Source organism: Phacochoerus africanus, chromosome 6, assembly GCF_016906955.1.
Source record: "Phacochoerus africanus isolate WHEZ1 chromosome 6, ROS_Pafr_v1, whole genome shotgun sequence".
In the NCBI taxonomy this organism is placed as follows: Eukaryota; Metazoa; Chordata; class Mammalia; order Artiodactyla; family Suidae; genus Phacochoerus; species Phacochoerus africanus.
Genome location: NC_062549.1, coordinates 123923221 through 123937441, shown reverse-complemented (window position 1 = coordinate 123937441; position 14221 = coordinate 123923221). Strand labels below are relative to the sequence as shown.

The 14221-nt window shown below is 50.5% G+C and overlaps 1 protein-coding gene across 4 annotated transcripts in view; it reads right to left on the bottom strand.

The window, feature by feature from the left end:
* BCAR3 (BCAR3 adaptor protein, NSP family member) overlaps positions 1 to 14221 on the bottom strand; it is a 138930-nt gene that overhangs the window by 93278 nt on the left and 31431 nt on the right. The gene's annotated exons all lie outside the window — the stretch shown is intronic.

Sequence of the window (14221 nt, the reverse complement as noted above, 5' to 3'; positions counted from 1 at the left end):
GCAACGCCAGATCCCCAACCCACTGAGCAAGGCCAGGGATCAAACCCACAACCTCATGGTTCCTATAGGATTCATGAATCAACGAGCCACGACGGGAACTCCACACTTTGGAATTTTTTATTTGAAAATTCCATAAGCACTTCAAGAGGCCTGAAAAAGAGGATATTATAACTTTGATACCAAGAGCACACACAATAACAGAAAAAAAGTATAGGCTAATCTCACACATGAATAGATATGAAAAAATCCTAAACAAAACAACTGACAAACCAAATCCAAGAATGTATAAAAATACATCATAATCAAATTAGGTTGACTCCAGGATACATGGTCAGTTTAACATGAGAAAATCTATTATACAATTCACCACATTCACATTGAAGGATTAAAGGAGAGAAATCTTTCTGGGCAACTAATTGACGGGCAGGGGAGGTATTTTTTAAAATATCATCTTTTCATGATCTCAGCAGGGAAAGAGCTAACTCTTCACGAACTAGAAATAAAAAAGGAGAAGCACAGCTACCACAAAACCTCATTCTTAATGGAGAAGTATTAGAATCATGACTAAAATCAATCCATCAAAAACAAGACAAGGATGCTCGCTATTATTGCTTCTGTGCGTGACTGACCTGGAGGGACCAGTCAGCACAGTTAAACACGCAAAAGAAAGAAAATGTATATGAATTGGATAAGGGAGATCAAAATGATCATGATTCATAAATGATGATTGCATAACACCCAAAGAATCTATACGGAGCTTTTACGTACTGCGAGTTCCCTGGATACGAAAGCGCTGTGGAAAATAACCTTCAACTGCAAACTTACTGAGGTCAGGGGCTAGAAGGCTTCTGTGTCTGGGAAGGAATTCTTGCTTGTGAGTGTTTATCCACCACAAATGAACTCATTCCTAGAACCCTTAACCGAAATGCGATCCCAAAAGACTCAAGACACGTGGCACCAGTAGGTGCCTCTCTGTTTAGGTGTAGCAGTGAAGCCAAGGAGGACCAACACTGCAGCCTTGGGATGGGTTAGTTTACCGTTCTTAACCAACTCGTGTCCCAGGGCATGTCAACAATCTGGAAACACGAACCCAAGCGCCGGGAGGTTGGCCCTTCACTGGCCACCTCAGCCTCCTTGCCTGCGGACGCGGTCTCGGATCCTAGAGCCGTCAACCCCACTTTGTTCTCCAGCACAGGGCTCTACCGCCCCCTCAACATCTTGGGGAGATTCGGGGATGGAGGGATGGGAGGAGGAAGAGATAGCAACAGGCTTTGATTCTACAAAGACTCTGCTTCCACTGGATGGGACGCCTGACTAGACCACGTGTTCTTTTGGGCCAGAACACATAGGAAAGTCTAGCATTCTCAGTTTATAATTTAGTAGAAGATACCCAGGATTCTAAAGCCTTACCCATCTCCCCAGCCTCATCTCCTCACTTTGCTCCTATCATTCCAACACATCCAGACTGTCTGGAACTCCCTGCACCAAGAAGCCCAGAGTCCTCATCAGCTTCCTACTGATTCCCTCCTTCTCCCCCTTTCCCCCTCCCCTCACTCCGCTAAACTTAGAGCATCAATCACATCTGCTCAGCACTCATTGTCCACGCCTTCTAAAACTTTAGTATAACAAATAATTAGAAGTCAACGTGGTATGTGTAGTCCTGTCAATCTCCCTGCAAACAGGGACCACATTTGATTTTATTCACCTCTGTATCCCCAAAGCACGGCTGCCCAGTCAACGCTGGTTTGAAAGAATGAATGGGGGTGTGTGCGTGTGTATGCGTTCTCTCAGCTGCACAAAAGATCCAAACTCTAACCCTCCCTCCCACGACACTGCACGGGTTCCCGGAGGGAAGAAGAGCATCGCGCGGGAGGCGGGCACGAGGGAAATGCCATTCTTGGACGGATGGGCCTCCCCACGAAGGAGAGAGTGTGGCTCCAGGCCTGCGAGTGACCCGTGATGGCCTCAGACAGAACTCCCTCAGCAACGGGACGTCGCTGCGGCCAGGGCAGCGCCTGGCTTCCCTGCCCCGCCCAGACTAGCTGGTTTCAAAGTGGTCCTGAGGGGTTGGCTGTTCCAGCTGAAAACGCATCTCTCTGGACACTTCGAAATGTCAGGGAGGAAGTTCACCAGGGAGATCGCCAAGAGGACACAGAGGGTACCCACAGCGCCATTTCCAGCTGTTCATGAGAAAATGAAGAAAGAGACGCTGGAAACGGGGCTGGCCTGGTGAGTGGAGAAATGACACCGCTTGGGAAAATACCAGCTAGTGAGAAGAAGATGGACAGCTTCTCTACTGATACTGGGAATCACATGAAAGTCCCAATAAAAAGCTATTTTCTCACGCTAGGTGGGGGCATATTATGTGCATAGCCTTTGCTAACTAAACAAGTGTTAGCTTGTGAACACTGTAAATCTTCAAAAAAAAAAAAAAGCCAAAGAGAAAAAAAAACCCATCACCTAAAAAGCCAATTATGGTATTAACTATAAATTAAAATATGCACATACTTGTGCTTAAAAAGGGGATGTAGCTTTAAAAATAGAGACTGCCTCTAAATGTACACTTAGGAAGATGTATTCTGTTTCATCATCTTGCAAAAAATAAGAAATTTACTTTCCCAAATCTCACGACCTATATTTCTTAACTTAATGTGTCCAAATGGGCACCCCAGTCGTTGGCAGGATTAAGATTGGTGCTTATTTTAGATTCTCCTCCCAGGGTTAAGACATGATGTAACGAGTTCCTTTTCACTAACACAAAGCACCACAGGAGTATTCCTTAGTGATTAAACCCACAGATCCGCTTTAGAGCAGAGAAGTGGTGTGGACAGAAGCTCGCCCCTGTGCAGTGGGGGAATTCCTCTTCCATTTCTGATGTCTAGACCTAAAAACAAGTCACCAGATGGCACCTGGGCGGCCAAGTGTGACCCCCTCCCTCGGCCTGGTTATCAAACTTCCGTGAACGCTGCTAAAATCACATTAGCTTCGTGGACAATCAGAGCACGCTGCTGACTCACTCTGAGGCTGCAGTTACCTACATCCCGGAATAGGTTTTCACATGTGGCTCTTTAGCCAAACCTCAGACTTTGACTTGGTTTTTGGACGCGAGGGTCAGTCTTTTTCTCTCGCCATAGTTTTTTCCAGTTCGCTTTGGTCTGTTGTTTTGAAATGTCCCGATCTTTTTTTTGGATCTCACATCTATCATTTTGACGTATTAATTATTCCTCCAAGATTCCTACCATCCACCAACATGATCTTTCTGTCCACATGATTGTCTGAAAGCTATTTGAAAGCTGGCTAGAATGGGGCTAAGGACCCAGCCTACGGCGTGCGTCCTGCACGGTCACCTAACCTGAATCTCTCTCGCACCAAGGACGTCAGGGATGACACAGTCATTTGCACACACACCTTCTCAGCTCTCCTCTCGCCTCCCAGGAAGGGAAGCTCATCTAGTGAGACCTGCTCATTACTAATGGTTGCTGCTTCCTTCACCAAGTATTCGAAACTCACTGTCCTAATAATCCTTTTGAGAAGATTTCCTGAGAGAGAGGTCAATCTTACCATTTTACAGATGAATTTTACCTCCCTAGATCCATTTTTGAAATTAAAATACTTCTCAGGAGTTCCTGTTGTGGCTCAGCGGGTTACAAACCGGATTAGCATCCATGAGGACGTGGGTCTGATCCCTGGCCTCACTCAGTGGGTTAAGGATCAAGCGGCAGTGTAGGTCCCAGACGAGGCTCAGATCTGGCGTGGCTGTGGCATAGGCGGGTGGCTGCAGCTCCCATTCGACCCCTAGCCTGGGAATTTCCTATGCCGCAGGTGCAGCCCTTAAAAAAAAAAAAAAAAAAAAAAAACCACACACCAAAAAAAACCCCGAAAAACAAAACTTCTCTAATAACATCACTTCTGCAGCTCTTGGTAATACCATCGCTTCCTCAAAGACATGCTGCTTTGATGGTCTCAGCCTCAGGCTCCTGCTGGCCTCCTGGGCCCTGGGGCTTCCCCTCACTTGGTGGCATTAGAGCGTCTTGTCGCGGACTCGTCTTCTCTCTTCCGTCCCCTCTCTCCTACCCATTCCAATCAGAGAAGTCATTTCCTGGACAGAAAAACAGCAAGCTGAACAGAAGCTCAGCCCTTTGGCTTCTTGCACTCCCCCGCTTTGGTTTTATTATTCCAAACATAAATGCTGAAAGCGCTTTTTGTTACCCGCAGCATTTTTCACAAGCCTATGCTCACCCTGCACCCCAGTGCTTTCTCAGCCCAGAGCCATCCTCTCCATGGGCTTCGGGTGCACGGCCGAAGTTTCCTGGGTCTGGGTCTGAGGCCAGAGCAGCATGGAGGAGGTGGCGGCACAGAGAAGGCAGGCCCGGAGGGAAGGGTTACCTGGAAAGCACAACCCGCCATCACTTGGTCCAGGAGAAAAAGTAACTCGACACCTGGGAAGATGTTAAGGTCAGAGGTCAAGGAAAGCCGAATCCCTTAGGGAACTGGCGGAGTGATGGAGGGGCCGACGGCGAGGGGAAGCCGGCAGCAAAGAGGAAACAGGCAGCCAAGAGGAAACAGGCACAGGTGAGCTCAGATGGTTCACAACCCGCAGCCCCTTCTCCCAGGGCCATGGCTTCGCAACCACACAAACGCCCCAGGCTGTCTGCGTCTCCGGCCACACAGATGCTCAATGTACTTGAGACTAAATTCATCAGATGGGCCCCAGCACCTCACACCACACCTGGGCGATGCTGCGGATGGGTCCGTCCAGGTGGAGACCACCTTGCTACACATCCTTAACCACGGGCTACCTGGAGGGCCACTGACCTGTTCCTCCTTCCAAGTGTGGTCGGCCTGTTGCTGTCAGTTGGCCTGAACTGTGTGGCCCCTTCAAAGCCTCAAGCCCTGCGCTTCTCTGTATCATCCCCCTCAGCCTGGGGGCTCCTTCCTCCGACCGCCCAGGGGAGACTCTAGCTGAGGACACAACCCCCTCCTTGGCTCTCAGAGGGCCCAAGGCCCAGCTGCCTCTCAAACTCCTGTTTCCTTTCCCGCTTCCATGAGTCAGTTTCTATCTCATCTGCAACGACAGCAATGCCTGATGAATGTGCCCATGACACGTACTGAAAGAATGGCAATTAAACCACCGCCTTGGGCAGATCCTCTCCTCCTGTGAAAACCGCACCGCTTACGTATGCTACACATTACACCGCGGTGAGGCCCCACCGAGCTGACACCGAGGGGTACTGCTGGATAAAGACCTGCTTCGGTCCTGGGTTAACTGGTACTCAGCTGAATGCTGGGACCGCGCGACGTGAAAAGCTACTGTTGAAACATTCACTCGGCAGCCGTCCGTCAAAGAGAACAGAGTAACAGCGAAAAAATCCGTAGCGAGGCCAGTATGTCTCTTGGCAGGCGCAGAGGGTCTGGCATCAGGGCATCGTCAGGCTTCAGGCTGGCTCAGCCCAAACACAGAGCTTTTGATAACAGCAGATGCTTTGTTTGGCTGGTATCTATCTATGCTTCCTCCACTCCCACCCTCCCCATCCGCCCCACCCCCAGCCATTCCCCCCGCTTTAAATTTTTTAATTATAGTTGACTTACAGTGTTCTGTCAATTTCTGCTGTACAGCCAAGCGACGCAGTTACATATTATATACACACACATTCTTTTTCTCATATTATCTTCCATCATGTTCTCTCAGAAGTGATTAGACACAGTTCCCTGTGCGACACAGCAGGATCTCACTGCTTATCCAGTCCAAATGCAATTGTTTGCATCTACGAACCCCAAACTCCCAGTCCATCCCCTTCTAAAGGAGAGTGTTTGTTTTTTGTTAAGGTTTCATCTCAGCGAGCTCAAAGGCAGGATAAAAATGCACTGGTTTTGAGCTAATGTCCTCAGGGCCTCTGAAAGGACAGACTTCACTCAGCTGAACACACACAGGCTCACACGCCCTGCACCCCTTTACCGGGGCAGGCACCTTGGAAAAGCAGCCACCACTGCTCCACCAAGAGTCTGAACGCCAACCACAGTCCCCCGTGTACCTTCTCTGTCCGCAGAGCTGCAGGCGGACGCCTGGACCCTCAGGGGAAGGACTACGGGCAAAATCACCAGGCTGCTGGCAGAGGCCCACGGGGAGGGCGGCCCAAGGAACACGTCTGCTTTAATCAAATCAGAAGCGTTTTATAAAAGGAATCAAGGAATGAAAAAATGTGCTTTGTTTTACTGCATGCTTAAAAGATTAGACCTTTTCCTATTGAATTTTGTCTCATCAAAAAAAAAAAAAAACCCACCTTCCTGGCAGCCTGCCCCTGCATCATTTCTCTGCTGCCCATCAAAGGCTCAGCCTCCTCTACTGACGCCCAGGAACGGGGGGATCGTGCTGGGATTCCTCTCCGCTCGGTCCTCGAGGCCCTGCCCGTTAGGCTTCACACAGCTCTCTCCTGCCAACCGGCATCCACTCCATTTCCACCCAGACTCCTAACTTTCAGCCCTGACTTCTCTCCACAGCTCCAGGCTCGGAACATCAGCGGGCTGCCTAACACCTCCACGGAGACATGGATCCATCGCAGAGTGAGCGCGTGCCAAGCGAAGTCTCCTTCCTCTGTGACCTACCGTCACCTCCTCCTCCCAGGAAAAGGCAAACCCAACACACACACACACACACACAGCCTTGCTCCTCTCCAACCTTCCCGCCTCCGTGAATGGCCCCACGCACACACTCAGCTACTCGAGCCTGCATGACTGTCTCTCTCCCTCATCCCACTCTTTCTAACCCTCAGTGAGTCCAGCAGATTCCACCTCCAAAAGAGACCTCGAATCCATCCACCCGCTTTCATCTCCTGCGAGGTCCTAGAGCAGACCCCAGCTGCTCACTGTCCTTCTGCAGCCGCCTCCGGCCCTCCCTTCAGCTCCTTTTCCCGATCAATCACTCCTCCCCCAAATCTGCTAAAAACTGGATCAGATCATGCTATTCCTTGGCTGAAAACCCTTTGAGGACTTCCCTTTGCCCTATGGAGAAAATCTAAACCCCTTAGCAAGGTCTAGACCAGTATTGCCCAATAGAAATACAATGTGAGAAACATGTAATTTAAAATTTTCTAGGATTCCCATTGTAGCTCAGCGGTAATGAACCCGACTGATGTCCATAAAGACGCAGGTTCGATCCCTGGCCTCGCTCCGTGGGTTAAGAATCTGGCGTTGCCATGAGCTGGGGTGTAGATTGTAGGCATGGATCAGATACCACCTTGCAGTGGCTGTGGCGTAGGGCTGCAGCTACAGCTCTGATTCAGCCTCTAGCTTGGGACCTTCCATATGCCAAAGGTGTGGCCCTTAAAAGCAAAAAAAAAAAAAAAAAAAAAAATCCTAGAGGCTAGTTGTATGGAAACAAGCGTTACTTAACTTTAATAATATTTTTAACCTAATATTTCAAAAACATTATCAATACATAGCAACCTAAAAATATTAATCAAGTATTTTACATTTTCGTTTTATATTCAATCTTCAAAATGTTGCCTCCTGCAGAGGGGCCTCCCCTCCCCCCATCCAAGGAACTCAGGGCTCCCTACGTCCCCTTCTTTGCCTTTTCCGCATTGATGCCTTTGTCTGCATGCCCCCTAACCTGGGCACTCCCGTTTTAATCCCCACTGAGCACCTGGTACCCAGCAGAATCCTTGGCACGAAACAATCTCAATACATGTGCATCGAAGAATAAACAGCGAAGACACTGACATTAAGCACGGGGACAAGCGGACATGGGCTGGACCAGCCCCCCAAAGACAGCCCTGTTTGGGGTCTCAGGACCATGGCACGTTGATCCTTCAATGCACGGTAGGGTTGAAAGACCTGTAAGCGAGCGCGGCAGCCACGACGCGCTGCTGTGGGGCGGCTTAGAGCGCATCCAGGCAGAGGGATTCCAGCCAGGCGCCAGCAACACGTGGGAAACTTTCTCCCACAGAAGCTGCAGGCGCTGAACGTCATCTCAGGTTACACACGAGGGTCAGGGAGCCTCCCAGGAGGAAGGAAGGGCGGAAACCAGCCTCTGAGCCCCTGTTCCACGCCAGGCCCTGGGCTAGGTGCCCTCACGTGCTATTACATTTGCGCCCCAAGCCACCCTGTGGAGGGCGTGGAGGTTCAGAAAGGCCGAGGAACTTAGCAAGGTCACCAAGCTCCCCGGTCTGGGGGCTGACATCAGCTCCAAGGGCACCAGCAGCTTTCTTTGATAATCCATGGCTCCATTCACATCCTGGCACAAGTGCCAAGGGCCTTCAGGGTCAGGCGTCACGCCGCAGAGTTGGCACGAGAAGAATAAATGGCCATGATCAGGTGGAAGCTGCTCCCCCCAGACTCCTAAGGGTGGCGCCGGATCAAGAGTGAAAGTCAGAACATGACCCTCAGTGCGGCCTCCACCTTCAGTGACAGAGCCTCCACGGCCCGCCTCAGAGGGGCCATTTCCACCGCATTTGATCCTTTACAACTTGCCCTGAGTCCTAATAGGGATCTCCCTGGAGACCGCTGTTATGGGACTCGTTCTCTCCTCCTCTCACCTCTTAATAAATGTGCGAGTCATTCTGGAAGCAGACACTCAGGGCTGCACGAAGGCTGGGCAACACGGAGGCATCCTGGGACTTGGATCATTTGTAAATAACAGCACAATCCGGAAGCAGGAATACCTTCAGAGCTGGTGTTTGGGCCCCACAGGAGAGAAAGCCTGAAATCCTGCCTGTCCTCCTGCGGCCAGTCTCTCAGGGCCAGACTGGGTGGTGACAGTATTACAAAGCTGTGAACAGCAGGGTGGCCGCGGCCTGAGGGCTTATCAGCCCTGTGGCTCCAGTCCAGGCCCCAGGATGGCCTCTCTTTCCCATCAACAAGAGCAGCACAGCTTCTCAGCTCCCATCTTCCAGCCAGGCTGGGATGGCTCCAAATCCATATGTGATAAGAGCCTGAGTAATTTGTAACTGCAGGGCCTCTTGGGCTTACACTAGGCCGTACCCTTTGTGGAGGGGTGTGAAACACTCAGAGTTTCTGCCTCTTGGGAGGCTGAAAAACCTGACTTTTTTTCCCCAACAGCATGCAGAAGGCCTGGAAAAATAGGCTTGAGAGCAGGCCTGTCCCGGGTTGGGTGGAGAAGACCCAACCATTCAACAAGGACCACATTGAGCAATTCTCGCATCATCTTCTTGGTTGCGGTTTGCAATCAGTGGGGGAAAAAAAAAAAAAAAAAAGGCCCTTTAGTTTCCCAAGAACAGCTGAGAATTCACAGATCCCAGCCTTCCGGCTGAAATCATCACTGTGAGGGGAGCATTTGGGACGACTGTCCGGCAGCTGAGGGACCTGCAGGCACCTCCTATTCTCTGGGCTCCTCCAACCCTGGAGACTGGTACCAGGTGCCCAGTGGGGGCTGAGCTCATCTCTGACCCAGCTACCCCTGGCCTCGGCACAGCAGAGGCCACCGGGGCCCGGATGGGCACCGTTCCTCGCAGTTTACTAATGCGTCCGCGACAGCGGCACGCAAACACTGGGGACAAGATGTAAACCTCAACTTGAAATGTTAAAAGTAAAAATTCAATGCATGGGCTACTACTTATTAGGCACATTCTTGGCTGTGAAGCCACTGTCCTTCTGCTAACTCAATAAATATACCTGCTATGAAAAATAATTAAATGGATTTTTTTCAGTGCTAAACCCAGACAGTAGACGTGTCCGTGCGTAAATAAAACTCCGATGTTTGCGTGTGTTCTTCCATGTTGCAGATCGTTCAGATGAACATCGAGCTAAGGGCCGATTTCTCTGCATGGCGGGGGTGGGGGGGAACCACCTTGCTTTGCTAAGGAGCAATCCATCACTCAGAAAGAGGAACACACCAAACCATGTTTCAGGTGATGCCACCGACCCAGCCCAGAGTGAGTGAGAGCTTTAAGTCAGAGCTTAGAGTCTGCATCGCTCTGTGCTTTTCCGCTTCTGCTTCAACTTTCACGCGCTGACACTGGGACATGGTAGGTTCCTTCCTGCCTGGGAAAGGACACGGGGTTTTAACTCGGGATCATGCTGCAGACGTTCTGGCCCCCATCAGTTAAAACACTTGTGACGAGTCAGTCAGCTCCACTCAGGCACATGCATGAAACACGGCATTGTCCAGCCACATGTTCCCACCGCACAAGGGGCAGAAGGAATGAGGCTGCTGGCAGCTGTTCCCAGGAATGCGTGCCTCCCTGTACCATGGGCAGGAAAAGGACCCGCGGGGACTCCGAGGGCCGATCCTGCAGCTATCCAGTCACAGGACGTCTCAACAAGAACTCACCCCCTCAGCCCAAGGAAGGTCCGCGGTGCAAACAGAAAGGCATCCTTGAAGATGGATGAAGCAAAGGGACGCCACCCCAACAGGGCTCGTGTCAAGAGGAAATCCCGTCTGCAGAACAAAGGCTCCTTCTGTGACATGGAGCCGCAGGTTGAGGAGTGCCCAGCTCTGGCTGCCTTTCAAAACCGCAGGACATCCAAGGGCAGCCAGGAGATGCGGGTCTCGGAACAAGGAGACCAACTCCCCTTCCGGGCCTGCCTCCTGCCGGCTCTCGGTGGCCCAGGTTCTGTCCTCCTCAAGGCAGGGTGCCCGAGACGCTACAGGGGACTCCGGGGACTGAAGCTTTCCACGTGAGAAGAATGCACTGAGGATGCCCAGCTGGGCCGCCCTGGGAGGAGCAGTGACTGGGGAGGCCCCACGGGGGTGTCTGGGTCCTGACCCCAGCTCAGCCACCCACCAGGGTCTGATCCTAGGTGCACAACACCCCCCAACCATCTTCTCGGCTGTCACGTTGACAACACGCTGCCGCTACTAAGGGTGAAATCTATGTCCCTCCCACAGGCTGCGATGCTCAAACAAGACTTTTGTCTTTTCTAGGGCCGCTCCTGTGGCATATGGAGGTTCCCAGGCTAGGGGTCCCATCGGAGCTGTAGCTGCTGGCCTACACCACAGCCACAGCAACACGGGATCCAAGCCGTGTCTGTGACCCACAGCACAGCTCATGGCAACACCGGATCCTTAACCCACTGAGCAAGGCCAGGGATCGAACCTGTAACCTCAAGGTTCCTAGTCGGATTCATTAACCACTGCGCCACAACGGGAACTCCCAACAAGATAATTTATGAACATCATTTGTTTTAAACCCATAAAATGTAAGAGGTAATAAATCACATGGACATGACTCACATTTTCGGTGTTTTCTTTTTTTTTTTTTTTGGCCACTCCCGTGGCATGCGAAAGTTCCCAGGCCAGGAATTGAACCTGCGCCACAGCAGCAAACTGAGCCACAACAATGACAATGCCGGATCCTTAACCCACTGAACCACCAGGGAACTCAGATATGACACATGTTTATATGGCAGCTTAGGAGTGCACATTTTTAGGTCCAAGGTGAGACTTCCTCTGCTGTGCCTGGGACCTCCTGCAGCATGGATATTCAATAAATATTCTATCATATTAAGGTGATTTTTTAATGATTAAAAAGGTAAACATATTTGTTGGGAAAATAGTGAACTTGCAACTTATCAGAGTATTTCACAAGACCAGGAGTGTCCTCTGAGTGTAGGTGGGGTGCAGGTAGAGAGCGGCTTGGGCCCCCCCATCATCACGCCAACACCAAGTGTGACGAAATGCAAGATTTTCAGACTTGACATCTGGCCAAGTCGCTATTAATTGAAGTCACTCCCTGAATTCATTGTGAAATGGAACACGGAAGGCCAAAAGAGTACCTGAAACAAGCCAAAAAACAAAGAAAGAAAGAAAGAAGAAGAAGAAGAAAAAAATCAAATCTTGCTAAAGGTAGATCTAACTGGTCTTATGTCCCCGGAGTCAGAAGTCCGGAATTCTTAACTTTAAAACACCCATGGCTCCCAGCGTCCAGGGGTGCGTGAGCTGGCGCGGTGGGTGGTGGGTGTTTTCACGGCTCCCCCGAGCTGTCAGGGCAGAGGGAGGAACAGAGACACTGATTCTCAGTCCGGGCACCTCAGTCACACTCCCCGCCCCAGAGCCTCAAGTTCTCCTTCATACCACTTGTCCTCCGCTTTTCACGGTCGCCCACGTTATTTGTTGACACTGTGGCTTCTTCCAAAAGAACTGAGACAGCTCATGATCCCCTTGAGAATACTTACAAGGATTTTAAAAAACAAAAAGAATATAAGGTACTTTGAACTCCTCAGAATTGGGAACACCTCAGGATACCTTTTTATCTATTTATCAGGAAAATAAAATAGAATAACAGTAAGCCTGTGGAGTGGGGAGGGTGGGACCTGAGGGTCCTTTGACACACAGCCGCACACCTGCTCATGCAGCGTGATTTTGAAGGATGTGCATTCGTTACTTCCTGTACTGATCTTTAACAATGAGATATTTTAAGTTGAGGAAAAAGATGTGGATCTGGAGGAACGCAATATTGAATCAGAAACAAACTTAAACCAGAAGAGCTTGTTATGGTTATGTCTTCCAGAGCCTGAACTTGAAACTTGGGACTTACGTCCACCTCCGATAAGATCATTTACTGAGATCAGATCTATGTCCAAGTCAGCTTCCAAGTCAAAAAGCTTTGAACTCCTGGCAGGTTGACAGCCTGAACCCTGGGTGTTTATCAAGAACTTCCTTGAGATAGAAAGGGTGACTCTATGACCAGCTCCAGCCCCCTGGAGTTTGCCCTTTTAGGAGCTGGCACCCGGCCTGGACCTTAGACTCCAAAGAGTGAGTTTATGAACCCTCTACGCCATACATTGCAGATATCCAGGTCAATGTCAAGTTTAACTTCATAAATAAAAAGTAGCTACAGGAAGCCAAGCAACAGCTGGTTCTGACTCCACACACAGCATGCAGCCTGGCATCTGCGTGTAATTTGGCTGCCTGGAAGTTATTTTGCTTTGCTGCTTCCCAGCCTTCCTGAGCAGGGTCACTGATGGCTCTGCTTCCGCACCCAGCCTGTTCGGTACCAGTGACGCGATACCGGTAATACTGTGCACAGGTTTGCACCTCCGCATGTACCTGCCAGCCACCTGCCTAGATGCGGCAGAGCAGAACCTTCTGATGCCCAGAACACCCGGGGGAACCCTGCGGTCAGATGTCAGAAACACTGCCCACTCCAATGCTTCTGCAGAGGATGCCTGGGCCTCCACTTACCTTCTTCCTGGGCCACCGCGATCGTGCAGTTAAGCTCATCTGGAGCTCCTGCCTGCCTAGCTATTGCCCCACATGCTTGCTCTTCGCCGCTCGATGTGCCGCCTCTGGCAGCTCAGGTCACCCCAGCCTCGTTGTGGGTGTTTTCAAACATGCCAAACTTGCCCCACCCCCGGTTCCGTGCACATGCTCTCCCTACACCCGAACAGCCTTCCCCTGGTTCCTCTCCTTGGAGACCTGTCCAGCCTATAAAAAAGGATCCAACCCCAGTGAATCTCCAGCGTAGCACCGTTTCCTCTCTAGCACCAACTATGCTCTGCAGGTGTCTTGTTTATTTACTAGGTATTGAACAAATAAGGGAGTGCGGATCAAAGCGGCTTTCCTTGTCACAGGGCTGCACCTAAAGAGAGACACCAGGAGATACAGCAGAAGACAGCACCCCTTTTTTTAAGTGGGAGCATCATGGGTTGCGGGTCTTCCTCCACAGGAAAAGGGATGCAGGTTCTAAACCAGCTCCAACAGAGAAGAAGTTTTACAACCACGAGGCATCTTTACCCAGGTCCCTGGTGGACAGAAGGAGAATCAGTTCTCATTCTAAAGTACTCTGAAGCTGACCTGCTGATGCAGCCACATGAAATATTATTTCAGCATGTTGACAACTAAGCACAGGTATGCCCGCTTTTTGGAAGCTGGCTTTACACCACACGGCTTTTATAAAAAGACCTACATCAGTAGCTGATGTCACTCATCAAAAGAAATCTGAAGAGTGTTTTCGCTTTTGTGAGAAAAGGTGAGGAGTCCCTGTTGCGGCACAGCAGAAAAAAATCTGACTAGGAACCATGAGGTTGCGGGTTCGATCCCTGGCCTCGCTCAGTGGGTTAAGGATCTGGCGTTGCCGTGAGCTGTGGTGTAGGCAGGCAGCAACAGCTCTGATTCGACCCCTAACCTGGGAACCTCCATATGCCGCAGGCGCAGCCCTAAAAGGACAAAAGACCAAAAAAAAAAAAAAAAAGGTGAAAATAGTGTTTAGTGTTTGCTCTCAGGGAGCTGGTAGTTACAGAGGCAGCAGCCCCATAGCAGCGA